Below are 8,142 nucleotides of genomic sequence, written 5' to 3'. Positions count from 1 at the left end.
ACACTCAGAATTTTTTGGCTAAACAGAAGAACAAGAAGGGTGCAGAATGAAGATAGTTATTTTGGAGTCAGTCTAGTAATATGTGTTTCAAGATAAAGATATAAATAATATAAAGCAGTAACAATATATATATATAGCAGCGTGGATGATGTTGTGACAGCTTAATTTTTAGGTGCATAATTGGTGAGCATCACGGGGTAAGAAGGGGGGCGGGGTAGTATATAAAATTAATTATCTCTTTTACATCCATATTTATTAAAACCTTTTGTTTCTCTTGATTTGTCGGTTGTCATCTGTGCAAAAGAGATTCCATTTTTCCAAGGGCAATGAGGAGATTGAAACTGTGCTGGGGACAATGCACTAGCTTGTACTGCTGCCACGATTAGATTCATTTAACAGTTCACATGCTCTAGGCTTGGAATTTTTTAATATTAAGGGCCCCAATTTCTTTTGACACTATAGTGCACCCTACCATGTGAGTACTAGACACCATGGTAACATGATGAGGATATTCATCCTATCTTACCGGTTTTCAAATAGAGGCACATGCATGTCTAGTGTAAAATATAACACTGGTGAAAATTTAAGATTCTCCCACCATATCAAACTCTTCCACGGCAACCATAAAGTTGGACACAATTTGTAGATGGTTAAATCCCTTGAATATGTTCACTTTGGTGTTATTTGGATAAACTTCTCATTAAGTATTTATAGAGAGAAAAAAGGTAAAACTAATTAAGATTCTACCATACATTAAAAGATCTCTCATTCATGAGTTAATTTTAACTTGTAGGAAACACTTAATTCATTTAAATTTCTTTTTTTTTTTTATCCTACAAGTGCTTATTGAAAAAATTATTCAAACAAAGTCTAACGTTTAATTTCTAGTCGAATAAAATCGTTTTTTGTGAGGGGCAAAGCTTACTCAAGTGATTTGTATGCCTCCAGAAGAATTAGTCTCTCATTATTGTCTGAGAATACTCTTTTAGCATATTCGCGCTTGCGCACACATTCTTCTAGACCAACAACAGTAAAATGTGGTGCAATGTTGCACTTGTTACTTGTTAGCTTCACCTATGAACCACTTGAAGAGTAGAAAATACACAAGGAGTAGAGTAGGAAATGTGAGTCCTTGAAGCAAAGATAACAGTAATTGAAAAATCACTGAGACCATGTGAATGTCACATGACCAAAGGGACTGCAGCATGGTCCACACGGCATGGCACAGAGAAGTGAAAAACGCCATTTCAAAGTTAAAGACAAGAAAGAGTATGGGTGTAAACTCGGAGTTTTTAGTGCTGATTATCTCACCGCTCCTATGGTCCCATTCTATTGAATTTGAATAGTCCATGATAGTTTCAGAACAAATATAATTTTTGTAACGATCTTAGATTGGGAATAGAATGATTACAATGTCAAAATTCTTAATTCCAAAGCAATTGTACCTTCTGAAGTACATGCAATATAGAAGCAACTTTCGTAAAACTACATATAAAAGATAAATTAAATGATCCAACAATCCAAACAATTGCTGGTGTTGACCAATGCAGATATAAATAAATAGTTGGTACGATATGTTGGTTAATTTTAAAAATCGAGATAATCCTGGATAAATCTGAAGTCGTGTATAAACACTTTCAGATTGAATCAAATTTCGGGGTTCAACCAAAATTGTTCAATCGGATAAAATCAGAAGATTATAATTCAAGAGTTTTGTTTTGGTCTTGTATGTTTTTCACATCTTGTGCTTTTTGAACCAGGATGATTATTTATAATCATAGAACAGGTGGTTTTTGGCGGTTGATGAAAGTTATTTATTTTTAAAAATTGTCGTTGATGGAAGTTTTAGTAACTTCCATGTAACTTCCAACCGTTGATGGAAGTTTTAGTAACTTCCAACCTTTGCCTAAACCGAACATCTCGTTATTACATTAAAACAAGCGTGCACTCTTATTTTAACATAATAAAGAGATCAATTACACTAAAATGTCCAACAAACCTCCCCCATTTTAGTGTAATTACCGATCAAATCACCAAAGTCATAACATACCACAAACTACTGCATAGATGAAATATCGTGACGATTGAATTTCATCTTAGCAAATTACACGTTTCAAATATTCGAATATCAGGGTGTCACTAAGGATTGAACCCTTTCTATTCATAATGAATACATGAAGATAATCTGCACAATAGTTTATAACATTACTCTTGCTCGACACTAGTTTTACTAGCCTGTGTCCCTATCCTTCATAAGCATATCAAAGCCAAGTCCCAGCTTCTTGAAGCGGCTAAACTTCATGCTTATATAGGTAGTCCTTTTCTTTCTTGCACCTGCAAATGCAATTTTTCAAAAGGACCATTGAGAAGTTATACTTCAACCTCCTTAACTTACAGAACCGAACACATTCCTTTTGGGATACTTTCGATGATGTGTTCCAATCTCTACATGTTAAGCTTTCCACATTGAATTCAACACCTAATGTCATATTAGATGGGAATTGGGTATCTTAACATAAGAGATTTCAGATGGACTTTAATCCTAATCCCACAGCCGACCTTTTCACGAGATCTCTACTTAACCCTTTGGTTAAATGATCGGCCAAATTATGCTGAGTTCTCACAAACTCCACTGATATCACACCATGCATGATTAACTCCCGAACCATGTTGTGTCTAACACCCAAGTGTCTAGACTTCCCATTATACACTTGACTATATGCCTTAGCCAAAGTTGCCTGACTATCACACCTGATAGACATGGGAGGTATAGGTTTGGGCCACAATGGAATCTCATAGATCAGATTTCTTAGCCACTCAGCTTCTTTACCAGCTGCTGCTAAAGCTACAAATTCAGATTCCATTGTTGAATTTGTAATGCAGGTCTGTTTCTTGGATGCCCAAGAGATAGCACCTCCTCCAAGGAGGAATACCCAACCACTTGTGGATGAATAATCCTCCATATTGGTTATCCAACTTGCATCAGAGTAACCTTCAATAACCGAAGGAAATCCAGTATATGTCAAACCATAATCAATGGTTCCCTTTAAGTATTTGAATACTCTATTCATAGCTTGCCAATGATGAGAACTAGGATTACTTGTAAACCTACTGAGTTTAGCAACAGCATAAGCTATATCAGGCCTAGTACTAATCATTGCATACATGAGTGATCCTATCGCCCTTGAGTATTCAAGTTGAGACACTGCTACACCTTTATTAGGTAATAGCTTCAGGTTAGGATCAATGGGAGTACTTACCGGAGAACAATCTTTAAAATTAAATTTCTCCAATATCTTCTCAATATAATGTGATTGAGAGATGGAAATACCATTGTTTCCACGTTTGATCTTTATTCCTAAGATCACATCCGCCTCCCCCATATCTTTCATATCAAACTTAGAAGACAAAAATGCCTTAGTTTCATCAACTTGATCTTGGTCGGTACCAAATATCAACATGTCGTCTACATACAGACAAATGATAACTCCTTTGCCATGAGTATCAAACTTGTTGTATAGACATTTATCTGCTTGGTTTATAACAAAACCACTAGACAACACAACCTCATCAAATTTTTTATGCCATTGCTTAGGCGCTTGTTTCAAGCCATAAAGAGATTTCATCAGTTTACACACCTTATTTTCATTTCCTGACATAACAAACCCTTCAGGTTGTTTCATGTATATCTCTTCATCCAATTCACCATTTAAGAATGCAGTTTTCACATCCATTTGGTGAATCATCAGATTGTGGATAGCAGCAAGTGCTAACAACAGTCTAATAGTGGATATCCTAGCAACAGGAGCATATGTATCGAAAAAATCAATACCCTCCTTTTGCCTAAAACCTTGGATAACCAATCTGGCTTTGTACTTGTCAACAGTACCATCCACTTTCATCTTTCTCCTAAAGATCATCTTACATCCTAATGGCTTACATCCAGGAGGTAAGTCAACCAATTTCCAGGTATTATTTTGCATGATGGAATCCATCTCACTTTGGATTGCTTCTTTCCAGAATACAGCATCCCTTGAAGCCATTGCTTCACTAAAAGTCTTTGGGTCTTCCTCAACATTAAGGCAATATTGATATTGAAATTCAATATCATTCCTTGACCCTTCAACCAAATAGAGTTGAAAGTCATCACCAAATGACTTAGCCTTTCTTACTCTCGTACTCTTTCTAGTTTCAGTACTAGTTGAAGGTATATCCTCAATATTAATTGAGACTTTCGACATGGAATTCATGTCCTTTGGCCTAGGTATAGATGTAAACCTTTGTTCATCAAAGATAGCATCTCGTGACTCTATAACCAAGTTCACAGCAACATAATCATTAGATTCTAGCACATAGAATCTATATGCTTTAGAATATTCAGCATATCCAATAAATATGCAATCTATACCTCTTTCACCTATGGTTTTCCTTTTAGGTTCTGTAAGCCTGACTACAGCCCTACATCCCCAAATTTTGAGATAACTCAAATTTGGTGTCTTTTTGTGCCAAAGTTCATATGGGGTAACCTTATTCCTTTTGTTAGGAATTCGGTTCAACAAGTAACAGGCTGTCAACATAGCATCACCCCAAAATCCTTCACTTAAACCCGAATAGGATAACATGGAATTCACCATTTCTTTCAAGGTTCTATTCTTCCTTTCGGCTACACCATTCTGTTATGGTGTATAGGGAGCTGTAGTTTGATGTATTATTCCAGTAGATTGAAAATAAACTGGATCATAATACTCACCTCCCCTATCCGTACGAAGAGTTTTGATTAGCCCATTTTGATGAAGTTCTACCTCTTTCTTATAAATTTTAAATTTATCAAGAGCTTCATCTTTTGTATTTAATAAATATACATAACAATATCTTGATGCATCATCAATAAAAGTAACAAGATATTTTTTATGACCTAATGATGTAGCATGCAAATCACACAAATCACTATGAATAAGGTCTAAGACTTTAGTCTCACTTTTAACATCCTTAAAAGGTTTCCTAGTGATCTTGGTCAACATGCAAGTTTTGCATTTTTCAATGTTCATATCAAAAGGAGGAATCATACTTGTTTTTGACATATCTTTTAATCTTTTGTAATGAACATGTCCTAATCTAGCATGCCAAATTTCTGATTTTGTCATATTAGTTATAGAACTACACGAGGCCATACAAACAGATTCATGAACAAAAGGAACATCAATGTTTAATTTAAACATTCCATTACAACGATAACCAAATCCAACAAACGAGCCATGTCTTGACAAGATGTACTTGTCACTTTCAAGTACTTGCTTGAAACCACAATTATTTAAAACCATACCAGACAATAAGTTCTTACGAATACCAGGTACAAATAAGACATTATCCAAATACAAACTTTTTCCGGAAGTAAAAACTAAATTCACACTACCTAATCCTAGGATTGGTTCAGTTGCAACATTGCCCATCTTCACAATAGAGCCATCATCGATTGGTCTAAATTCCTTGAACCAACGACGATCTTTGCACACATGGCTTGTTGCTCCCGAATCAAACCACCAAGCAACGTCATCATCCTGCACATAGAATGCATCAGATATTAGTGATACATAATTTGAATTCGTATTCGAATTAAAATTATTCACTACAATCTGACCTTGTTGCTTTTCAGGATCATTAGACCCACTTGGACCAGCCTTGTTCTTTCCTTTGAACACCCGGCAATCCCTCTTTAAATGACCAGGTTTCCCACACTTCCAACATGATAATTTTGTCTGTTTGTTTGGACCTTTGTTCTTATTTCCTTGAAATTTTCGTTTGTTACCTTTAGCATTGTAATTTTGCTTAACTGTTCCACTTTGCTCTACCATATTAACGGAAGAGGAACCTGCTACGGTTTTATCATTGACTTTGTCAATTTCCTGAGCCCTCAGCGACTCCTCAATCATGAAATGACTACCGAGTTGAACCAGAGTCAACTCTTCCTTCTTATGTTTCAAGGTATGCTTGAAGTCTTTCCAAGAAGAAGACAGTTTATCAATTATAGATGAAACTGCAATGGATTCATCCATTTTCAAATCATGTTGAGTAAACTGACCCAAAATCCGCAGCAGTTCATTATATTGCTCCATAACAGGCCTCGAATCAATCATTTTGTAATTAAAGAAATTACTAACTAAGAATTTGTTACTTGAGGCATCTTCTGCCATATACTTGGATTCAAGAGAGTCCCATAATTCCTTAGCAGACTCAACATTTTGATAAATATCAAAGAGAGAGTCAGACATACCGTTCAGAATGTGTCCACGACAAATGTAATCGTCGTTCTCCCATTTCGAACGCTTCCTTGTTTGATCCAGAGTTTCGCCTTCCATATACACCGGCATCGGTGTACTCAGCACATACACCACATTCAATGTTGTCAAGAGAAAGTGCATCTTCTTCTGCCATCTTCTGAAATCCTGCCCTTCAAACTTGTCCAACTTCGCAAACTTGCTTGTCATCTTCGAACTATCGTTCGTCATCTCGAAAGATTTGATTCAATCTTTTGTTGGTTAAATTTTGAAAATCGAGATAATCCTGGATAAATCTGAAGTCGTGTATAAACACTTTCAGATTGAATCAAATTTCGGGGTTCAACCAAAATTGTTCAATCGGATAAAATCAGAAGATTATAATTCAAGAGTTTTGTTTTGGTCTTGTATGTTTTTCACATCTTGTGCTTTTTGAACCAGGATGATTATTTATAATCATAGAACAGGTGGTTTTTGGCGGTTGATGAAAGTTATTTATTTTTAAAAATTGTCGTTGATGGAAGTTTTAGTAACTTCCATGTAACTTCCAACCGTTGATGGAAGTTTTAGTAACTTCCAACCTTTGCCTAAACCGAACATCTCGTTATTACATTAAAACAAGCGTGCACTCTTATTTTAACATAATAAAGAGATCAATTACACTAAAATGTCCAACACGATATAAGGTTCCAATTCATGTGAATAAATATGGATTGCAACAAATGTGAATAGAGGTTACAATATAAGGTTCCAATTCATGTGAGTTTACGAGTAGCAACACCTAAGCTAACATCAGGTTTTAAAAATCAGTCCACGGCTGTAATTTGGACCGCAACATCAAGATTTTTAAACTGTCCACAATCGCAATGCCATGGTAATTGGGATCGCATCTGTTGCATTTGTCCGTGATTTGTCACAATATCAACAAACGCAATGAAGCCACAAAATGCAACTGCTTCCGATATTTAAAACCTTGGCTAACATTATGAATTTAAAAAAAAATGCCAAAATTGGGTACCCTGTGGGTAAGGCTTCTCTAACTAGAGAAACCTAAGGTGAAATATGTCATTTTGTTTGCCGACTAGTCCTCAAGGAATCCAGCAATACTGTCAGAACCTAAGGTGTGCTATGAATTTAAAATTTTGAGGCAGACAAATTTAAAAACTGAACCATTTATAATTCCACTTGCCCAAGTGAAGATGCAGTAATTAGAAAATTCTGGTTGGAACCAGTCAATGGTGGCCTGAATTTCATGTATACGTATTATGAACGATCTCAATTGCCTTCGGCAATTGCATCCGAGCACTGAATCTTTTACTTCCAAAACTTGTTTGCTGCCAGTTGAACCTTAGAAGAATGTGATTTCAATAATATAATTTATTTCTTATTACATATATATTTCAGGTTTTAATCAGGTTAGATTCACATTTAAACAAACTGTCTGATCAAAATTTGGAGTCGTATAGAGATAACAATAAACATGTCCTAACGTATCTCTTGCATCCCTAGTCAGAGCCACACTCTTAACATGGATTCAAATACAATAATTTGTTAAGTTAATGCATTCCAGATATTGCATGCCCTCAACCACAGATTGTTTAGAATAGATAAGATCTAGGCCTTGTTTGAATAAATTTTTATTTAGGCACTTGTAAGAAGAACAAAAAGAAGTAAAACATACACTAAACTAAAATTAACTTATATGCTTAACTTTTGAAAAAAAACATGAAATAACTTTTATAAAAGTTAAATATATTAGATGCTTGAAACTTGAGAGAAATTCGTTTTTTTTTTTGTATTTTTCTCCTATAAAATAGTAGAGAAAATTATTCAAACATGACCTTAATGTCACCAAAATCATACTTAA

The sequence above is a fragment of the Glycine max genome, chromosome 16, assembly GCF_000004515.6.
Source record: "Glycine max cultivar Williams 82 chromosome 16, Glycine_max_v4.0, whole genome shotgun sequence".
NCBI lineage: Eukaryota > Viridiplantae > Streptophyta > Magnoliopsida > Fabales > Fabaceae > Glycine > Glycine max.
The sequence above is the reverse complement of the archived record's forward strand: the minus strand, read 5'-3'. Positions refer to the sequence as shown.